At 36.8% G+C, this 10,577-nt stretch overlaps 1 long non-coding RNA gene across 1 annotated transcript in view; it reads right to left on the bottom strand.

Annotated features, from left to right (window-relative positions):
- Positions 1 to 8,874: 8,874 nt before the first annotated feature.
- The window catches only part of LOC106870589 (uncharacterized), a 3,681-nt gene continuing 1,978 nt past the window's right edge, over positions 8,875 to 10,577 (bottom strand). Inside the window, exon 2 of the long non-coding RNA XR_001409544.2 lies at positions 8,875 to 10,282. This is a non-coding gene — a long non-coding RNA (uncharacterized LOC106870589). The remainder of the gene's footprint in view (positions 10,283 to 10,577) is intronic.

Genomic DNA, 10,577 nt, shown 5'->3' with positions numbered 1-10,577 from the left:
ATATATATATATATGCATATATATGTGTATATATGCACATATATGTGTATACACACATATGCATATGTATATATATATACACACACATATATATATATACACACATATATATATTTGTCATAAGTGCAATACACTGCAAACAACCCAAACACTTAAATGTTAGAAAAGACACCATTTTTTTTGTGTGGGTAAGGGGTTGGTGGGTATGTATGTGTGTGTGTGTGTGCGTATACATCTATATATCTATATATATATACATTCACACACACATGTACGTACATTTTATATTCATACATGCATGTATGCATATATATATGTTTATATATATTTGTGTATATACATATATATATATATATATATATATATATATATATATATATATATATATATATATGTATATAGTCAATGTATAAGTAATAATAAAATATTAATTTCTGTTTGCCACAAGGGCAATATCACAGAGCATTGGCAAATTAATAGTTTGTAAGTAATGTGCATTTATATATATATATGCGCGTGTGTGTGTATGTATATGTGCATATATGTCTGTGTGTGTATATATATATGCATATATATATATATATATATATATATATATGCATGCGTATATGTATGTATATATACATGCGTATATGTATGTGTATATACATGCATATATGTATATATATATATATATATACATGCATATATGTGTATATATATGCTATGCATATATGTCTATATATATATATGCATATGTCTATATATACATATTCATATATAAATGCATATATGTGTGTATTTGTGCGTATGTGGTTGTGCATGTATATATATATGTATGTGTATATATATATATATATATATATATAATATATATACACACATATATATAATATATTTGGTTTTACACTTTGATTCACATGTGCATTACTTGAAGTTTCACAGATGCTGTTAAGACAAAAAAAACAAAATTCACATCTGACGATGTTTTGGACTGGCATCAAATAATCTAATTAAAGGATTATTAGAGTCTTTTTATTATTTTTTTTTAAAGTTTGTGAATGTCTTAGTAATGCAAAATACAGGTCAGACATGAATACAGGTATTTGACTTCCATGAGGTGTGTTGTTTGTTTGTTTGTTTGTTTTTCAGTGTGCGTGCCAAACTTATGGGTGCTACAATTCTGTATTTGCGAGATGAGGAATTTGCATTGTGTATATGTTCATATTAGTCAGCTTGATTGTTGCTTTAACTACGTCTTGGCTGCTGTAAGCTCCAGCCTTCTTCAGGTGTCTTCAGTTCATCATCATCATTGTTTAATGGTGCTTTTCATGTGCCACTGGCATCAACCATGCGCGAATGGTGCTTTTTATGTGCCACTGGCATGGGACCAGTCAGGCGGCACTGGCATTGACCACGTGCGGATGGTACTTTTTATGTGCCTCCTGCATGGGACCAGTCAGGCTGCACTGGCAACAACCACTCTCAAATGGTGCTTTTTATGTGCCTCCGGCATGGGACCAGTCAGGCGGCACTGGCATCGACCATGCGCGAATGGTGCTTTTTATGTGCCACTGGCTGTTGTATCAGAATTTTCATCTACAGAGTTACACTGCTTTCATTCTGCGTTTTAATCCCAAGCAAGAAGCACTCACATAAAAACAACCAAATCAACTGAAGCGAAAAACATCACAAAACACATCAAATAAATAGTTAGGTTTGGATTCTAATAGATAAAATCAACTGAAGCAAAAAAAAAAAGTGTCACAAAACACAAAGAAACTACAAGTGAAACTAGCTCACAACAGAAGCGAAAAATGTCACGAAATACAGAGAACAGAATGAGAAAAATGTAGCCGCTCATGGATTGAATAAAAGGTTAAGTTTGAAATTCCAATACAACAACCAAGTTCAACAGAGAACATCTGAGGACAGCTGGAGAATACATCAGCCAAAACATAGTGGGGGACACCAGATTCTTTCAGTTTCTGTCTACTAAATCTGCTCACAAGGCTTTGGCTGGCCCAAGGCTATAGTAGAAGACACTTGCCCGACGTGCCATGCAGTGGGACTGAACATGGAGCCATGTGTTGGTAAGCTAGCTACTTACCACACAGCCACTCCTGTGCCTATGTATGGTATGTATGTGTGTATATATATATATATATAACACCATTTTGAGTGTGGCCATTGCCAGTACCACCTGACTCACCTTCGTGCCAGTGGCACGTAAAAGCACTTACTATAATCTTGGAGTGGTTAGCGTTAGGAAGGGCATCCAGCTGTAGAAACTCTGCCAAATCAGATTGGAGCTTGGTGCAGCCATCTGGTTCACCAACCCTCAGTCGAATCGTCCAACCCATGCTAGCATGGAAAGCGGACGTTAAACGATGATATATATTGTGTCTAGGGAGAGTCATTATGCCAACATTAATAACACATGCACTGGTTCAATTCCACTCCTTTCAATACATAAATTGACATAAAAGATCGTGAAAACCAAATACGAAAATGAATATTATATACACTGCATTTTCTGGCATGTAAGTTGAATTTTTCAGACCAAAATTTACAACCAGAAGGGGTTGATTCAGTTACACACCAAGATGACTTTGCGGGGATCAAAAATTCCATGTGAAATGCAGAAGTATTTAGAAAGATCATGACAGTGTTTCAATGTTTACGCTATATACTATGTTGATTTGTATGCCAAAAAAACATGATTGAGAGACTGATAAATAGATTGATACTGGATTTTCTGGTATACAAGTTGGAATTTTTCAAACCAAAATCTACAACCAACAAAAGGTAAGTCGACTTATACACCAAGGTGACTTTGGAGGACCAAAAAACTCCAAATGAAAAGCAGCAGAATTTGAAAATATAGTAATGGTGTTTGAATGTCTACACTATACATTATGTTGGCTTGCATGCTGAAAGATAAGGTAGATAGGCAGATGGAAAGATGGAGAAAGAGAGACATAAATACTGTATTTTCTGGCATACAAGTCAAATTTTTCAGGCCATAATTTACAGCCAAATAAGATAGGTCGAATTATACACCAAGACGACATTGGAGGTCCAAAAATTCCATGTGAAATGTTGCAGGTTTTAGAAAGATAGTAATGATGTTTACACTATACATTACATTGGCTTGTATGCTGAAAAATAAGGCAGACAGACAAAGAAATAGACACCATATTTTCTGGTTTACAAGTTGAATTTTTTAGCCAAAACAGATTGACTTAATACATGTAAATGACTTTGGAGAACCAAATCTTTCGTGTGAAGTGCAGCAGGAATTGGAAAGTTAATGACAATGTTTTCAATGTTTACACTACATGTATACACTATAGAGTGCATTGACTTTTTGCTGAAAAATAAGGTAGATAGATGGAGAAAGACAGACAGATAAATTGATAGTGTGTTTTCTGGCTTACTAGTTGAATTTTTCAGTCAAAGCACATAGTTTGACTTAATACACGAAGGTAACTTTGGAAGACCCAAAATGTCTGTGTGAAATGCAGCAGGATTTGGAAAGATAGTGATGATGTTTGAATGGTTACGCTATACATTACATTGGCTTGTATGTTGGAAAATGAGGTAGATAGACAGACAGAAATAAATGACTTTGGAGAACAAAAAATTTCCATTTGAAATGCTGAAGGATTTAGAAAGATGGTGATGATGTTTGAATGTTTACACTATAGAGTGCATTGACTTTTTGCTGAAAAATAAGGTAGATAGGTGGAGAAAGACACAGGCAGTGTATTTTCTGGCTTACTAGTTGAATTTTTCAGTCAAAGCAAATAGTTTGACTTAATACATGAAGGTAACTTTGGAAGACCCAAAACATCCGTGTGAAATGCTGAAGGATTTGGAAAGAGTAATGATGTTTGAATGGTTACACTATACATTATATTGGCTTGTATGTTGGAAAATAAGGTAGATTGGCAGACAGACAGATAAATAGATACTGTATTTTCTGGTGTAATGTCCAACTTTTCTGATGTAATGTCAACCACTTCACAGTGTGGACTGGATGCTTTTTATGTGGCACCAACACAGCTGAGGTCAGTTTTGGCATGGATTTTACAGCTGGATGGCCTTCCAAATGCCAGCCTTTCACTCTTGGAATTAACTACACTGTGGAGTGAGATATAGTCGGGGTGGGGAGACTGCATACATATTTGCACATGCACACACATACATACAAATGCACACATAAACAGCGACCCTTTACAGAATGGTGTAACAGGGTTGCCACCAACTATTCTAGGTCAAGCTCCTGTTCCTTTGCTTAACCCTTTGTCAGTCTTTGGAGAAAGAGTCAATATGAATGATTTCATGCAATCCTTTTGATGGTAGAACATGGCTGAATCCGAGATAGAGATAGAGAGGGGAAGAGAGATAGAGACAGAGAAAATAGGAGAGGGAAAGAGACTTAAACAAAAGGGAGAGAGGAAGAGAATGAGAGAGAGAGAGAGAAACAAAGAAAGGAGAAGCGAATGAAAGAGGAGGAGAGAAAAATGTGAAAAAGAAAGAGAATTAAACAAAGAGGGAGAGCAAGTGAATGAAATAGAGAGAGAGAAAAGAATCAAGTGAAGCACTTGGCTGCTTTATTGAGTGACCACCACTTTGGAAGAACGGAAAATATAAAAAATAGGAAAGAAATTACAGCTGATGTCTGCAGGATTTGAACTCATGGCTTAGAGAACTGAATCTATCAAATTCATTTAATGGTTCTTCTAATTCACAGCACATAATGATGATAATAAGAACGAGATTAATTAGGCCATGAAATCTATACAACAATTTCATCCATGCCTTCGTCTTCTTTGTCTTAATGTTCACATAAAATCTGTCTGTCTGTCTCTCTCTCTCTCTATATATATATGTGTGTGTGTATTGGTGTGTTTACACCCCCATAACCTAGCAGTTTGGCAAAAGAGAGCGATAGAATAAGTACCTGGCTTACAAAGAATAAGTCAAGGGGTTGATTTCTTCAACTAAAAGGCGGTGCTCCAGGATGGCCACAGTCAAAATGGCTGAAACAAGTAAAAGAATAAAAGAATATATATATATATGTATGTATATATATATTTATGTATATATATATATATGTATGTATATGTATATAGTATATACAATATGTATATATGTATATAGTATATACATATATGTATATATATATATACATATATATACATATATGTATATATATATATATATATATATATATACACACACATACACAAGTGGAGGTGTGGCTGTGTGGTAAGAAGCTTGTTTCCCAACCACGTAGTTCTGGGGTCGGTCCCACTGCGTGGCACCTTGAGCAAGTATCTTCTACTATAGCCTCGGGCCGACCAAAGCCTTGTGAGTGGATTTGGTAGACGGAAACTGAAAGAAGCCCGTCGTATATATGTATATATATATATGTGTGTGTGTGTGTGTTTGCGTGTCTGTGTTTGTTCCCCTAGCATCGCTTGACAACCGATGTCAACTAGCGGTTCGGCAAAAGAGACCGATAGAATAAGTACTAGGCTTACAAAGATTAAGTCCCGGGGTCGATTTGTTCGACTAAAGGCAGTGCTCCAGCATGGCCGCAGTCAAATGACTGAAACAAGTAAAAGAGTATACAATAATCCTTCTGAGATCTCAGAAAATTTTTTCTGAATCTTCTGATTCTTTTAACGTGGTGGTTTCCTGGTATAAAATTGATATTAATTAATATCAAATTTTATTTTACCCTATTATGTTAATTAACGATAATCACTTTTCTCAAAGCTGGTAAATTCGATGCAGAAATTATTTTCTGCAGAGATATTTCCGGATTTAGTGCGCGAAAAGTAAGACATTTGAATATTTACTCAAAATAATTAATAAAACCGTGTACACGTGTTTTCATTCATTGCGGACAGCTTACACACAGTTCTGTTCTGTTATAATCGTTATGATAGTCTGTACTGAGAAGAAACAGATATTTTCGGTAAGAAAGTATTGGTTTTGAAATTATGCTCTAAAGATAACCTATTTATTTCTATAATTTTCACTAATCTCGCCCGTTTGTTTTTGCTTCGTTGAATTTTTCTTTGAAAATTTTTAAGTGAACGTCTAGCACATTAGCAGTCCACTTAGTGATCTTTATATATATATCCCTCGCAAACATAAGGACACAGGGAATGTGTCAAGGCCGACAGGAAGCGGTCCAGCTTCCTAGGGCGAAATAGCAGTAGTATTATTCCCTTATTGGGACTGTCGCGTTAAGTTGACAGTATACAACTACTTATATATATATATATAGATATATATATATATATATTTGCAGGGTGTCCCCAAAAGATGTACTCGCTCTTTGACTTCCCAGTACTCGTGCATTTTGTGTTCAAGTAGATGTTTATTGATAGACATACAATCCTAAAAAGTTCAATTAAATTCAGGAAAATAAATGGCGGTCTTTCGATACTAGTTCACCACAACTCCGGTCGATACGCGCACGCACACTGATTACATAATCGTCTAGTGTGTTTATGCATTTAAAGTTTCAGTTCGGATGGCACCTTACTCACTCGCACCTTGGCCACACGTTTGCCGCAGTACGAAGGCAAGAGCACCCATTCCTCTGTCCTTATTACCTCTGTGGAGTGCTTTACTTGCTTCCCCCTCCGTTGTGAAGCGCACCTCCACAGTGGCATATCTCCTCCCTATACTGATTACATGATCGTATAGTGTGTTTATGTGTTTAAAGTTTGAGAACTGTATGCATCTGAGGGGGAGAAGGTTTGAGTTTCTATTTAATGTTGTCTTTTCATATTTTCAAGTCATTGAAAAACAAACGCACTATACGATCATGTAATCAGTATGCGTGCGCGCAACGAACGGAAGTTGTGGTGGACTAGTATCGAAAGATAACCAGCTTTAAGCTTATAAAATATTATTATTCAGATTGGAGCCTGGCGTAGCCATCTGGTTCGCCAGTCCTCAGTCAAATCATCCAACCCATGCTAGCATGGAAAGCGGATGTTAAACGATGATGATGATTTACAGAACTGTAAAAATTGACACTGCTTACCAAAAACCATCGCATATATTACTGTGTGTATGTGTGTGCGTTTATGTCTGTGTCTGTCCTCCACCACTGCTTGAAAACATGTTGGTGTGTCTATGTCCCCATAAGTCAGTAGTTCAGCAAAGGGGACCCATATAATAAGTACCAGGCTTAAAAAACAATAAGTACTGGGGTTGATTAATTTGACTAAAATGCTTCAAGGCGATGCGAGAGCATGGCCGCAGTCTAATGTTTGAAACAAGTAAAAGATATATCTCTCTCCTCTGCCTACATACTTCCTTTCTGTGAACCACTGAAAAGCCATTCCCATGAATTGAAGCGGACACACCTGTTTAGAAAGTTCTATGCGGATGAATAAATTCTGAACAACAGCATAACCTTGAATTCAATCAATAAAAATTTCTTCACAACACCTCTCCATCACAACCCACTTTACAACCTAATAACTCCAGAAAATTTTTTATCTCTATATAAAGGCAAGGTTTGGAGGCGCAATGGCCCAGTGGTTAGGGCAGCGGACTCGCTGTCGTAGGATCGCAGTTTCGATTCTCAGGCCCGGCGTTGTGAGTGAGTGTTTATTGAGCGAAAACACCTAAAGCTCCACAAGGCTCTGGCAGGGGATGGTGGCAACCCCTGCTGTACTCTTTCACCACAACTTTCTCTCACTCTTACTTCCTGTTTCTGTTGTGCCTGTAATTCAAAGGGGCCAGCCTTGTCACACTGTGTCACGCTGAATATCCCCGAGAACTACGTTAAGGGTACACGTGTCTGTGGAGTGCTCAGCCACTTGCACGTTAATTTCACGAGCAGGCTGTTCCATTGATCGGATCAACTGGAACCCTCGACGGAGTGCCAACCACAAAGGCAAGGTTTAACATAATGCGTCAGAGCCTAATGATGGCTTAGCTGGCAGAAACTTCGAAGTTACTGTCAATACTATGCATGTTGATAAATTTGTACTCTACAAAAGTATGGAGTAGCGTTTCAGATTAATGTAAAATTGCTTTTATTATAACCAAACATAAAAACCAACATATTCTTTTATTCTTTTGCTTGTTTCTCATTTGACTGTGGCCATTCTGGAGCACCACCTTGAAGGGTTTTTTAGTTGAGCAAATCGACCCCCCAGACTTAATTATTAAGCCTTGCCTATGAACCACATAGTTCTGGGTTCAGTCCTACTGCATGGCACCTTGGGCAAGTGTCTTCTACTGTAGCCTCAGACCGACCAAAGCCTTGTGAGTGAATTTGGTGTAGACAGAAACTGAAAGAAGTCCGTTGTATATATATATATGTGTGTGTGTATATGCGTGTGTGTCTGTGTTTGTCCCCCCAACATCGCTTGACAACCGATGCTAGTGTGTTTACGTCCCCATAACTTATTGGTTCAGCAAAAGAGACCGATAAAATAAGTACTTGGCTTACAAAGACTAAGTCCTGGGGTCAATTTGCTGGACTAAAAGGCGGTGCTCCAGCATGGCCACAGTCAAAATGACCGAAACAAGTAAAAGAGTAAAAGAGAGAGAGCACCTGTAATTCAAGGGGCCAGCCTTGTCACACTGAGAACTAGATTTAGGGTTTGTGTGTCTGTGGAATACTCAGCCATTTGCACATTAATTTCACCAGCTGGCTGTTCCACTGTGCGACCAGCTGGAACACTCGTCTTTATAACTGATAGAGCAGTAGCTGATGTTCAGTTGTTAAGCGAAATGGAAGAATGAAGGATATGTTGTGGGTTCAAATCCAACAGTCGTTCAAAGTCAAAAGGGAAAGAGAAAATTTGCTTTTGGTGATTGAATGAGAAAAAAAAAAAAAGAACAAAATATTTTCAACAAATTTATTCATGAAATTTATATATAAAAGAACAAAAACAAAAGACAAAATAATGTACATCTGATTGATTGATTGATTGATTGGAAAAAAAAATAAAGATAGTAGGGGTGGGGGACAGTGGATGGAAGGGTGTTGTGGAGGAGGGGCATGGAATATTTTTTTTGGTCAAGGATTTTATAGGATGGGACAAGGAAAAGCAAAAACAACACAAAATAAAACATTTTTCATCATGGAACTTTAGTTTGCAAAAGGAATTACAACTAATAATAATAATAATAATAATAATAATAATATTGATGATGATAATAATAATAAATAATAATAATAATAATAATAATAATAATGGCTTCAAGTTTTGGTATACGGTCAACAGCTTTTGAGGGGAATGGGCAAGTCATTTACATGCCACCCTCCAGTTCTTAGCATGTCATTTTATCGACCCCCCCCCATCACCTCCTGCCCCAAAAGGATGAAAGGCAAAGGATTTGAACTCAGAACATAATGATCCAGAAAGAAACACTGCAAAGCATAGTTTTTCCAATGCTCTAATTGATTCTGCCTGCGTAGCTACCTTAAAAACAACAACAACAATAATCATAGTGATAATAAAAATAATAAAATAATGGTTTCTCATTTAGGCATAAGGACTGAAATTTTTTTTTCTTTTCCAGAGAAGTGTTGAACAATCTAATTGGCCCCTGTCCTTGAAAGGATGAAAAGCCCCCCAAAAAAGCAAAAAAAAAGGGCTGACCGTAGCAGATTTTTGAATTCAGAATATAGAAAGCCTGTACTAATACTATAGGATGCTTTTATCCAATGCCCTTACTTAAACCCTAATAATAATAATAATAGATAGATAGATAGATAGATGAGTTCTTAACTTTTGTATACGATTACCAAATTCCATCACTAAGGTAAACATAGCTGACGTAATCCATTGGCAATCGTATACAAAAGGTAAGAACTCATCTTTCTATCTATTACATTTCTAATGAGTTATCAGTCCTTTATATAAACTAATGATAATAATAATAATAATATTATCCCAGTTGTTATAGGTGCATTGGGAACTATCCCTAAAGATCTGATTGAATGGATAGAGGAAATAGGCATGAAACCCAGTTTAGTACACCTGAAGAAGACAGTGTTATTAGGGACAGCTAGGATACTGAGGAGGGTCCTTGGCGTCTAAGGTTACTTGTTGTTGCCTGATGTTAGGATCTTTTTCTTTTCCGATAGTCTGAGTGTATATGAATAATAATAATAAGAAGAAGAAGTGTGATATAAAATGATGCCAGCGGAGATACTGGAGGCGAGAATGTTGTTCTATCACGTCCTGTTTTTGTGGGGTCGATTCTTGGCATTGGAAGGAGTTTTCTTGAAACGTTTCCAATACATCTGAAAAAGAAAAAGAAAAAAAAAACATGAAAAATCTTTTATTCTTTTTGCGTATATATATATATATGGCAGTGAAACATGGGCTGTAACTGCTGAGGACATACGTAAGCTCGCAAGGAATGAAGCCAGTATGCTCCGTTGGATGTGTAATGTCAATGTGAATACCCGTCAGAGTGTAAGTATCTTGAGAGAAAAGCTGAACATTAGAAGCATCAGTTGTGGCGTGCAAGAGAGACGATTGCGCTGGTATGGACATGTGGTGAGAATGGAGGAGGATAGCTGCGTGAAAAAGTGC

This window comes from Octopus bimaculoides, chromosome 28, assembly GCF_001194135.2.
Source record: "Octopus bimaculoides isolate UCB-OBI-ISO-001 chromosome 28, ASM119413v2, whole genome shotgun sequence".
In the NCBI taxonomy this organism is placed as follows: domain Eukaryota; kingdom Metazoa; phylum Mollusca; class Cephalopoda; order Octopoda; family Octopodidae; genus Octopus; species Octopus bimaculoides.
The sequence above is the reverse complement of the archived record's forward strand: the minus strand, read 5'-3'. Positions and strand labels throughout refer to the sequence as shown.